The 12,651-nt window shown below is 40.6% G+C and overlaps 1 protein-coding gene across 1 annotated transcript in view; it reads left to right on the top strand.

Moving 5' to 3' along the window:
• The first annotated feature begins 515 nt into the window (after nt 1-515).
• CNTN1 (contactin 1) overlaps nt 516-12,651 on the top strand; it is a 243,587-nt gene continuing 231,451 nt past the window's right edge. Inside the window, exon 1 of the mRNA XM_050325399.1 lies at nt 516-681. The gene's annotated coding sequence lies outside the window, so the exon portion shown is untranslated. The remainder of the gene's footprint in view (nt 682-12,651) is intronic.

A 12,651-nucleotide genomic window follows, 5' to 3' on the forward strand; every position in this document is an offset into this window, starting at 1 on the left:
TGAGAGCGGCAGCCGGTGCCGCACACGCTCCCTGGACAGCGCGGGTTGCTGTTCCACCTGCAGCCGTGTGGCACAGCCAGCGGGGCGGCCGCGGACGGAGGGATGCTGAGACCCCCGCGCCCCCGGCCCCGATTACCTTCGCCCCTCCCGCTCTGCGGCGGTGCCTCTCAGCCCGCTCCTCCGCCCACCGCAGCCACCGCTGCCGGCCGGTGCGCGCCTCCGCCCTACGGCTCTCCTGACTCTCGTTTCACCACACTCCGTGCGCTCCTCGGGAACAGGAGAGAGGAGCCTCCATCCCCGCTCCCTCCCTCGATTCCGCCTCACCTCTCCCCTCTCTCTCTCACCGTCGCGCTCGGGCGCGCGCGCTCCCGCTCGCTCGCGCTCGAGTGACATCACCCCCGTCCAATCAGCCGCCGCCGCTCCCCGCGCCCCGCTCAGCCCCGCTCGGCCCCGGCGGCCCCGCGCGCGGCCGGGGCGGGGGCGCGCGGGCGGCTGTCAGCCCAGCCCAGCCCAGCCCAGCCCAGCCCAGCCGGGCAAGGACGCGCCGAGCCGAGCCGAGCCAGCCGCGCCGAGCTGCGGGGCCGGGCAGGGCGGGCGAGGGCTCTCCGAACCGTCCCCGGTGCGTGGCGGAGGCGGGGACGCCGCAGGGTGACAGCCCGGCCGTGCGGCGGCACTGCGCAGGTAGGGCACGGCTCGCCCACGCTGCACAGCGAGGTCCGCGTTAGAGCCGGAGGGACAGGGCAGCGCAGCCGCCGGCACCGCGCGGTCCCGGGGAGGGGGCGCCGCCCCGGTGGGTTCCCCCAGCGGCGGGGAGTCACAACTTCAGCGGTGCGGGCGGCGGGGCTCGGGGAGCTGGGGCAGGTGCGGGGCGCGGGGGAGCCCCGAGCCCCGCACGGCCCGCGGGCGGTACCGCAGCCCGGCTCCTGTGCGGCGGCCCTTTCCCGGCGCGGCTGCTCGCTGGGCACGGCAGCGCTCGGCCCCCGGGCTGCCGAAAGCGGGGCCGCCAGCCCCGGCTAGCCCCCGGCGGGTGCTGTCTCCCCGATTGTGGGCTGGCGGGGGGCCGGGATGCTGCCGCAGGGAAAGCCTCGTGCGCCGTTTCCTCCCCGGTTCCTACGGCGCACGTATGGATTTTGGCAGCGTGTGAAAAAACGCGTCCGTATCGTGATCTTGCAGAGCATCATTTCAGCACCGCGGTCTGTGCCGGAGCAGCCGCAGCCTTTCGCCGTCCGCTGACTTGTTTGCGTTTTGGGTGTGTTTAATGGAGACTGGCTTAAAAAGGGTTGATTTTTTTTTCATGGCATCTTCTTGCAGTAAAAATAATAGCGTTTCACGCTATTTTCCCCTTGTAAAATGCTAATTGTGCCGTTTTTCAGTGTCGCTTTTTCGTAAATGTCAGCAATTCAGACTGACTGTGTTAACACCTGCTGGTAAGGGCAGAGATGCCATTGCTTGAGCTCCGCTAAAGGCACCTGGAGGGGCTGAGCCTGCCCGAGATGCCGCGCCTGAACCGCACCCGAGTGAGGGGCTCTTTAGGAATTGCATCTGCTCTATGAAGCACTGTTTAATTCTGCTTATAAAACCTACCAGAGATTATCTATGCAGTTAATCAACTATGCTCCATTTAGTAATGAAAGTAAACTATGACCTCTGAGCTGCGAATGTTTTCATTATTTCATATCCTAGCATAGTTATATAACAATATTATAATGTAGTTATATTAAAGCACATAAAATATTTAAAGGTTTCTTAGGGGTTTAAAAATAAACCATTATGTAATTACTGGTCTGCACAACTTAGACAAAAATATGCCTTAAAAATGCAGCCCCCTTTGCTGAGTTGACTGTATCAAAGAAGGTGTTAACAAATATACTTTATTTATTATCATTTTTTTGGTATAAAATTACTTGTAAACCGGTAAAAATAATGAACCCAGGACTTGAAATTGCATAAGAACAGGGGAAAGTTCTCTGAAAGAACCTGAAGTTATAAAAATTCTCAGTTTTTCTCTTATATCATTAGTAATTTTTAAGTGTCCTTCTTGCATTGCACATATTGTACAAATGCTTTTGCAAGATGATCTTCAACCCATATTGTATAGGTAATAATACTCAACTAAAATTTCTTTAGTAAGAACTTCACTTAATCTTTCCGGAAACTGTTGGTAGTATGAACCTTTCGTTTGGTCGTTCACATTAAAATGTATGTAATCACCATCAGTTGGTTAGTTTTTCTGGTTGGCATGATAACAAAATATACTTTTTCCATTCCTAAATTTTGCAAAAGGTAAAAATAACCTAGGCAAAGCACACCTGTCTTTGTTCATGTTTGTATTAACTGCAATGCTGTTCAAAACCAACAAGAGTTTTCTAGTTTTACTTCTGATAGATGCTAAAAAGTAATGCAACCTCAGCATAGCTGAGGTTGTAATTCACAAGTAATGTAAGAACCTAGTTGATTTCACAGAATCTTAAGCTGAGTGTCTTAAACACCTTCTGTAGAAGAAACCCCACATTATTAAGGTTATGGAACAAAAAGATTTTAAGCACCTTTTTGAGCATGCCCTTCTGATACAGTTTTAACTACATGATCACATACTATCTTTTTTTTTTTTCTACAGGAACTCTCTCATTCACTGCATGGGATAGATGGAGCTCACTTAACACAATTCAGTATTTTTCATTGATCATTGTGTGAGCCTATGATTTATTTATTCCATGTTACTTGGCTCTGCTTTGAAGACAGAACTGATAACATCTGTATGAGCTTTGCTAAAATGCTTATCGTTATGTGATCAGAATGCCTCACAAAGAATTATTAGTTTATCTAAATCTACCTAAGATAAGACAAGGCTTTTACAGATGGTGAACAGAGACACAAAGAGAGTTAGGTGAAAAGTATTTACTCATTTTTGGTGTCCAATTTGAAATATCTAAAATTCTTATAAATATGTTTGCTCAAGTTGTACCTGCTGCTGTTTTTTGTAGCAGTCCTGGGTGTTCCACATATTCAAGAGTGGAGGGGGAAAAGAGGAATTCTTAGTTAATTACAAACTATGGAAATTTTGGGTTGAGTGGTGTGCTTGTGTGAGAGTAAGAGGGAGTAATGGGGGGAACTACAAAAGGGAGGACTTTAGTCGTTTAAGCCTTTGTGGCATATTACAGAGCCCCTGTCCCTTTTTTTTTTTTTTCTGCAAGCCCTCTCTCAGTCACTACACATATTCCTGTTCTTCAGTAGATAAGAGTCCTACCTGCATTAGGTTCTGTATCATCTTCATGTGCATATGTGTCCCCTATACTTTCTTAAAATATGGAAGATTAAGGGAATTAAAAACAAACAAACAAACAACAACAAACAACAAACCAAGAAAATGCAGAAGAAGTTAAATTTTCAAAGTAAATTCTGTCTTGTCTTACTGCATTGGACCTACAGTGGTTATCAACAGGATTGGAGAAGTTGAATCTTTTGCTAAAGCTCTTGAACTTTAATCATGAAGACTGACAGCATTAAGAGAGGGCAGTCCCTTTCATGTACAACAGTGGTAAAGCAGAACAGCATAACTTGTAGTGCATTTGCTCAGGTAGTGGAAAAGTAGTTGCATACTGTAGTCTTTAGAGAATGTATCATGGTGGATGAGGGCTCTTTTGACAGTCTTCTGCAAGCACAGTCCTTTTCACGTCACTGTTTCTATGTATCCTCATGACAGTCTTCTATTCATCCTGTAGCCAGTCTCAGTCTGAATTTTCTAGGTGTTCCTGGTATTGACTATTCCAAATTTCATTTCTGTTCTGAGCCAGTCCTGTCTCTCCTTGCTTTTTACCTGTCAACATTCCTTGCACTTACTTTTTTTTATTCCTTGGAGCTTCCTCTTCTTGATTTGCTATATCCATTCTCCAGTCATTTTCTCTGTCCTTTTATTTTTGGAATTTTTTGAAGTAAAAGACCTTGCTGAAAGAAATAATAATAAAAAACAAGTGTTGTGTTTTTCCTCCACTGTTCCTTTTAAAAATTGAACTCTTGAAGATATTTTTCAATGTGGCATGTAGTTCGTTTATATGCACTGGCAGAAAGCAAGGACAGATAGGACACTTTGTCAAAGTTCAAGGTAGCTGTAAATATTAGAAATACTGAGCAACCTAAATAGTCCTAATTATGCAGAGAAATTAGCAATTCTGACTGTAGAATGAACTGTATTTTTGCTTAGCTGAGTTTCATGGGTTTCTGTGCTGGCAAATTAAATATCTGATGATTTGGGTTTTGTTTGGATTCATCCTAAGCATTCCATTTTATCTTAAGGTTTTGTTGTAGATACTTTAGAGAAATATTTACAAGATTATATAAGTCTCTCACTGAATTGAGACCTGGATAAAATTGGTGAAGTTACCACTACACCATATATTTTGTTTATGTAAGATAGTCTTTTTGGTGTGAGAGAATAGTATTTGCAATAACTTAGTAGCTCATATCTGAAATGAGGGGCATGGTTGAGCTATGGTTTGCACTACAGACTGAACATTTAATGTAACACAGTATGTTAAAATGAAGAAATACAAATATATGTATTTGACAAGTTCTTTGCTTGTATTTATATAATACTTTTATAATTGACACATAGTGGCCTGATTATACACTTTTACCATGCAAACCAGTTATCTTGAACATAGAGATCATGACTGAGTCATGGGATGAGTGATCTTTTTATAGCTTTATTGGAAACATCCTGCTTTACCACAGACAATTCAATTTTTTCCAGTTTAGCAAGAGTTGAATGCAAGTGTAACTGTAAGTTGCTGTTGATTCTTGATCAAGCCAGTGTTCAAAGTTGTTATGCATGGACTTGAATTTACCGCTATGTTAATTTCTGCATGAAATTTGTGGGTTTTTCCATAAAATATCAGTAATGGACTTCAGCTTAATGACTGCTAAGTTTAATTTGTTTGTAAAAATTAAGGAAAGGGGTTTTTATGTTCAGTTGAACATTTGAACAGATTACTCAGAGAAGTTGTGCAGTTTCTCTCCTTGAAAGTTTTAAAGACAAATAGATAAAGCCCCCAGCAACCAGATCAAATGTCTTAGCTGACCCTGCTTTGAGCAGGAGGTTGGGCTTGAAATCTCCTAACGTCCCTTACAGTGTGAATTATCCTATGACATTTGAACATCCCTTACAGCCTGAAATATCCTGTGATGTTATTCTGTCATTCTCTGTGAGGGGGAAACACCAATACACAGTCTGAACAGTACTTTCTGAAAGGGGAAGGGTAGCTGTGCCAGAGACCAAATATTCAATGTGTGAATGAAATGTTTGATGTTACAGACTGAATTCTCTTTATAGTTTACATTGGTAATTGTATTTAAATGCAATGCTAGATTTGCTGTGTTCATTAGGTAGGCCTGATGTTATATTATAGGTCTGTTTTAAGGGAGATAAGTAGCTAAGGGAGATTCAGTAGCTTGGTCTGTTAACACTGATATGTTGTAGCAAGTGATAGCACTTAATCTTCAGTTTCATTGGAAGAAAGGGTCCCTTTAATTAATACAGCTGTTTTGTATAAAGAAACTTGTATTTTTAACACAAAATCTCATGCTCTTAATCTGAATTTAAATATTTAAAACAAACACTGAGTGATGCTACATGGAACAGTCTGTTTATGTTGTCTCAATGTTGTTCCTGTTAAGGGTGCTAATCTTCCTGGAAATGATCAGTGCTTGCTGAATCAGGTAGATAACTAATTGCTTTGTCTTAAGCAGAGGGATAAGACAATGGAAAACTGACTGGTTCTAACACATCAGCTGCAAGGAGATGGGAAATTTTGGATTTACCATAATTGGGACAGAAGGCCATTTTAAACTTCTACGTTCTGTAAAACCAATGATTTTTTGGAGTGCCTCCTTACAATTCAAGTAATATACGATGCAATGATGAAAATGTAGTTTCTTGAAAGCTGTTTTGATTTTATGAATATCATAAATTCCCCTGTCACATATAGTTTTGTTTTTCACAAGGTTTGTTCTTCAGGCTTTTCATGTTCTAGACTAATCACAGTTTAGGAGAAATAAACCAATTTATTTTATTTCATCTGTGACAAAAGAGAAGCAGCCATATACCTTAAATATTTTCGAGTGAAGACTTCCTTCTAGATAACTGTATTTTCAACTAGAATACTTTATTTGAAACTGGAAATAAAGCTGAATAAAGCTGACTTTGTTTTGATAAAGGCAATCAGTTGTCTTGCCAACTACTCATTTAAGAACTTAAATAAAGTTGAAAGTAAAATAAATGTCTCTATGTTGTAGAGCAAGCCTGCATTTTTCCTTTACCATGTATTATTAGCAAATATGTAAAAGTGCCTGCTAGGATAACTTACCTGTTGATAAGGCTTGGTGTTTCTAGAAGTGTGAAGACTCATTGCTGTGAACACTACTACTGCTGCTGCTAGTAGTACTTTTAGATAAAGCATTGCATTTTTTCACTAGGAACATTTTTGAGCAAAGCAAAAAGAAAATAATTAAGATAAATGAGAAAGAGCAGCTAGAAATACACATTTTTTGTTTTCTAAATTTTTTCTTCTGAAGAATAAGGCCATCTCTCTTTGGTAGTATTGCCAAAAGCTCAGCTCCCCTTTCATCAGCAGACTACAGTTTACTTCTTTTATAAAAATCGACTTTGGAATATTGAACAATTTCCACTTCAGATTTTCATTATAAAGGAGCTCCAAGGGAAACTAGCTGCTGTTGAAATAGATCTTGGGAAGCCAGGCATTCTGAAACACTCTTTTCCCCCCCCTTCTTGTTGTCACTCTCTGAACTCAATCTTTGCTCTGAATTTTTATTATACCTTTTCCCTTTGAGTTTTCCTGACCTTTCAATATTCAAAAACCACTTTAATATATTTTGAAAAAGTACACAATTCTGCCACCTAAACTAAGTGTAGCCGTGATGTCCTTGGAAAACACATAAACAGGCCATCACAATGGCAAAAATTAGTCTACAACTTGACTGTAATAGCTTGTTTTTTAAAAGTCACAAACTAAAGACTAAAACCTATTGTTAAAGTTCAGCATTAACTAATCTTTAAATATTATGTATAATTTTGGTTTTGATTGCTTTAATTTCTTTCTTGACTTTTTATGTAACACATAAGAGCTCTGCCAGCTATTGTAAAACAAGCAAATAAAAACCAAACAAAAATCATTAAAGGATAACTACTGGAAGAGTGCCAATTCTGACTTAAATTCCAAACAACTGGGGTGATAGTTGTACTTTGTTTAAACATCTTCCATGTCAGTTACGCATTAAGTCTTGGCAGATGGATACGTTTGTTATGGATTATAGTTTTAGGTTTGTGGGTTTTTTTAATTTTAGTCACTGTAGGAGAAAGAGTTATGAATGTGGAGTAAGATCCTAATTTCTTTGGCTCATCCGAAGAGTTCATTGCCTCTTTCATTTCTTGGTGTTGATCTGCCCAATTCAAAAGTAGATTTTTGCAAAATTTACTGATGCATTAAATTATGGTGGGTGGTGAATAATTTGTATCACAACCAATTTAACTTATAATTCTTGTCTTTCTGTAAAGAGTTTATCTCTGTAAGCATAGCAGTAGCAGTTTAGATGAAGAATTAATTTCCTTTTAAGTAGCTGATATTTACAAAATAAGAATCTGGAAAGCATCAGCAAAACCTAATTAAAATAATTTTTAAAATTACTTAATGGAAAAAATACTCCAAGTGTCTTATCTGACATATTGACCTCATCCAGTCACTATTACCTTAACTTATATTTGTATGCTCAAACATATCTGTATGCAAGGTCTTTTTCCCCCATGCACTCTTGTTTGAGGATAGTAAACTGAAGAAGATAGTTATCTCTATTAAAAATACTTCAAAAATAACAGAAGGGAATAGAAGCAGATAATCTCCAGCAGTGTCATTTTGAAGAAATGAGTTTAGAAGTTACTAATTGCATTATTAAAATGTCAGTGTAAAAACTACTTTGAGTTATTTGCATTGCATTACTGAAATTAACAAGAAAAAAAATGCACTTACTTTGTAGTGGATGCTTTTTATTCCTGGGGATCTTCTGCCAATACGTGCAAAAAATGAGTCATTACTGGAGCAATTTTCTTGAACTGAAATATTTCTCCCAATTTCTTCTTGAAAAAAATCATTTTGAGTAAGAATCAGGAGCAAGACCAATGTAAATTCTCCCTCTCAGAGAGTAGAGTGGAGAATTGTTTTAAAAATATTAAATAGCTTTTTGTTTTTAATGTGATGTTAATCTGTGTTTTATCAGCTAAGAACACTTGAGATAACTAAAGGTTTTTGAGTGAAAGAGACTTGATTGTGTTTTCATTACCAACAATTTACTAACATTTACTGTTAGGCTGTGTGATTACAAAATGTGAGTTTGGGGCATGGAGGAAAGTGGTATGTCTGAGAAGAGGGTTAATTTGCATTTAGGTGTATAGATGGAACACAGAAAAAGCTAAATCTGACTAAGCCAAGTATTTTGTTTTTGTGTAAATAGTTTTAAATCTGCTGCTCAGAATGGCAGAGAGACCTACAGAAACTTAAAGGCATAAGGAAAGTTTTGTAGTTAAAACAACCCTAGGTTTGTAATAAAGCACAGCTGTTCCCACTTCCGCTCACATTCTTTTATTGTAATACATTCTGTGGGTTCTCTACAGACCAGCTGACCCAGTCTTAAATGTGGCTGAACCATAAAACCTGTTTTGTCTCATTTCTATGAGATCTTGCTTGAAGCGTTCAAAAGATATAAAGACTTTTTTCCTTCAGAGTGGTTAACTCCAGTCCAATGTGATGTTTGTTTCTGAAGTTACAGCAGCTTCATGTAATTCAGACCTTGTCTATGCATGTACTGAAAGGAAGCACAGAGGTTTGGGAGTTTTTTTTATTTTATTTTATTTTTGACTAGGACAACTCTGAAATAACTGTACCTATTAAGTATATTACAATATACTTACATATTACCTCAGTTTTATTTACATTCATGTAGTAGGCTTTTGTGACCTACTCAGTATTTTTAGCTGATCTGGCAGTGCTGCTATCATAGTATTTAAACTGACAGTGATTACGTGAAGCCTGCAAATAGATGCTAAAGTTTCCCATGTGCATGTTGGGTTTCTTTTTTAGTTTTTAAAAAAACAACAACCAAAACCAGCAAACATCAAGCACTTTGGTACTGGTGTGACAAGAAAAGAAGGGAGAGAGTGGAAGGAATATATATGTCTTTTTGTCCACTGTCAAAGGAATTATAATATACCACATAAACCAGAATTTACTGCTGTGTTGTTATTTAATACTACCAAACTCCTACATATTTTATGTAACAGAACCAATCAGCTTTCAGATATTCTTTGCAGACCAGCTTGAAGAAAAACTTAATCTAAGCACCGTAAAGGATGTAGAGCACCTTGAAATGTAATTTTTATTCCAGCAGTTTAGCACCTGTCTCTAGAGTCCCTTGCTCAGGTTAGCACTCTTGTAGGTAGAACTATTTTGATACTTGTTTGTGACTAAACTAAAGCACTACAAACATATAGGATATTCTTGGCCTATTTTTCAAGGATTTTCATGATTAATGAGGTATTAATCTGTTTTTATAGATACCAAATCCCTTTATAAATTGGTAAAACATTTATTGTATGGGAAATGGATGGATACTGTGCTATTTAATGGAGTGTGTAAGAAGCCAAAGAGCAGTTATTTGGTGGGTTTTTTTTGGATACATTACAATCTAAGATAACAAGGTAGTAAAAAGGGAAATACAGTTATCTGTATAGCTGCCAAACTAAATTTTGGAAATTTGGTTTACCAGCAGGGAAATTCCAGTTCAGCTTCATAAAACACACGTCATCATTCCAGAGAGTCATGGGGCTAATTCTTGTCTGTGATGGAGAATCAGTTGTAAAATACACATCCTCAGTATTTTTTTGCTTTTTACTTGATCTTATTAATCTGAAAGTTTTCTGAGAACACAAAATTCAGAGTTAAAAATAGGTGAATTTAAATGAGAGAACTTTTTGTTTGCTGTTAGCATTAGGCCTTTAACCTTTATGATCCAGATGCAAGTTTGTGGCTGGACTGAGCTCTCTCTGGCTGAAGATGTTTAAAATAATATAGAATATCAATATTTAAGTGCTTGAAATAAATTCACAGAACATAGACACTTGTGCTGCTTCTAAGCCATCCTTCACGATGTTGCTAAGCACTTAAGTGTATTTATGTTTGTGGGTTTATGTCTGTTAATCTATCATCATCAATCATGGCTAGGCTTCGCGAACGAAGATTTGAGAAGGGCTCTACCCACGCTTGCTACAAGCGCGCTGATGGCTAAAAAGGCCAATGCGAGATAGACAAGTCCGGTTGCAGAAGGCACAGCAGAAAGACTCCCCAGGTGATATCGACAAGACGCGATTCTTTCTGTGTTGTCTTTTCTCCTCGAGAGTGATCCTGCGTGTGTTCTCAAAAGCAGCAGCAGCGTTATAGATGGTGTGTCTCCAGGCCTCTCAATTGGAGGCCAGGGTAGACCAATGGTGAAGATCAATATGGCCAAGGCTGAGGGATTGTTTCAGGCAGTCCTTGTATCTCCTCTTCGGGGCTCCTCTCCTGTGGCAGCCAGTGGCAAGTTCCCCACAGAGCACAATCTTAGGGAGGCGGCAGTGCTGCATCCTGGAGACGTGCCCTGCCCAGCGCAGCTGTGTTCTCAGCAGCATGGCCTCAATGCTCGTGACTGCTGCCTGTTCAAGGACAGACGTGTTGGTCACATAGTCAGTCCAGTGAATGTTTAGGATTGTACGGAGGCAGCGCTGATGGAAGCGTTCTAAGAGATGCAAGTGGTGCCGGTAAATGACCCATGATTCGGACCCATATAAAAGAGTAGACAGTACAACAGCTCTGTAAACGCTGATCTTTGTACTTCTCTTCAGGTGTTTGTTTCACCACACTCTTTTATGGAGTTTACCGAAAGCTCTGTACACCTTTGCTAACCTGTTGTCTATTTCTGCATCAATCTTACCATCTGAGGAGATGATGCTTCCCAGGTAATTAAATTGCTGAACTAATTTAAGCTCTGTTTCACCAATGGTGATATGGGTAGAAGACTTCCTGAGGTGCAGGCTGATATAAAACTTCTATCTTCTTCAAGCTGACTTCCAGCCCAAAAATCTCAGCAGCCTCTGCAAAGCAGGATGTTAAACGCTGCAGAGCTACTTCTGTGTGGGCGACGAGGGCAGCATCATCAGCGTAAAGCAGCTCACGGACAAGATGATTTAAGGTCTTAGTGTGAGCCTTCAGTCGCCTTAGGTTGAATAGGCTCCCATCGGTAAGATATCGAATGTAGATGCTGTTGTCTTCATCGAGGTCTGCCGTGGCCCTTTGGAGCATCATGCTGAATAAGATTGTGAATAAAGCTGGTGCAAGAACGCAGCCTTGCTTCACACCATTGGCTATTGGAAAGGGCTCAGAAAGTGCGCCACCATATCTGACTTGACCGCGCTGGTCCTCATGAAGTGAGATGATCATTTTGAGGAACTTGGGGGGACATCCTAAACGTTCCAAAATCTGCCACAGACCTTTTCTGCTCACAGTGTCGAAAGCCTTGGTGAGATGAACAAGGGTAACATAGAGTCCTTTGTTCTGTTCCCGACACTTCTCTTGCAGTTGTCTGAGAACAAATACCATGTCTGTGGTACCTCTGTTGGCTCGGAAACCACACTGGCTTTCAGGTAGAAGATCTTCTGCTATGGCAGGTATTAATCTGTTCAACAGAATTCTTGCAAGGATTTTACCAGCAATGGAGAGCAGAGTAATACCTCGGTAATTTGAGCAGTCTGATTTATCTCCTTTCCTCTTGTACAAGGTGACATCACGAAGGTCTGAAGGCAGTTCACCTCATTCCCAACAGCGCACCACAAATTCATGAAACTTAGCATGGAGTGCTTGGCCACCATGCTTCCAGATTTCAGGTGGGATTCCGTCAACCCCAGCTGCCTTGCCAGTTTTCACCTGCTGTTTTGCTTTAAGAGTTTCTCCCATGATGGGGGCAGTATCCAGTTCAGTTTTCACAGGTTGTTGTGAAATGAACTGCATTGCTAAGTCTTTAACTACACGGTTAGTACTGAAGAGAGTCTGAAAGTGTTCAGACCATCGATTCAAAATGGAAACTTTATCTGTGAGAAGCATTTGGTCATCTGCACTGAGTAAAGAGCTTTGAACCTGGTATGTAGGACTGTAGGCTGTTTTCAGAGCCTCATAGAATCCCCTGTAGTCACCTGTATCTGCGCATAATTGGATTTTTTCCGCTAGATTGGTCCACCTCTTGTTCTGGATGTCGCGACTAATTTTATTTATGCTGACTTCATTATTCCTGTTCTATGGGATCTTTACCTGGAAATTTGTTTTGCACACATGAAAAATGCCACTGTGTGCATTTGGGTAACATATTAAAACTTAATTTAATCTTCCTGTAAAACAGCAAAATTTTCAGTTGCTGGATACGTTAGTTTGATATATTGGTTGTGCTCATGCTTGCCTCTGAATTCAAGGCCCATTAAAACTTGTACACCAGGCTTTCATCCTGGATGGTTCTTTCATCTTCCCTGGAAGTTCTCTTGATTGCTGGAGAACTCCTTGAATG

Source organism: Myiozetetes cayanensis, unplaced genomic scaffold, assembly GCF_022539395.1.
Source record: "Myiozetetes cayanensis isolate MyiCay16 unplaced genomic scaffold, myiCay2020 scf3, whole genome shotgun sequence".
In the NCBI taxonomy this organism is placed as follows: Eukaryota; Metazoa; Chordata; class Aves; order Passeriformes; family Tyrannidae; genus Myiozetetes; species Myiozetetes cayanensis.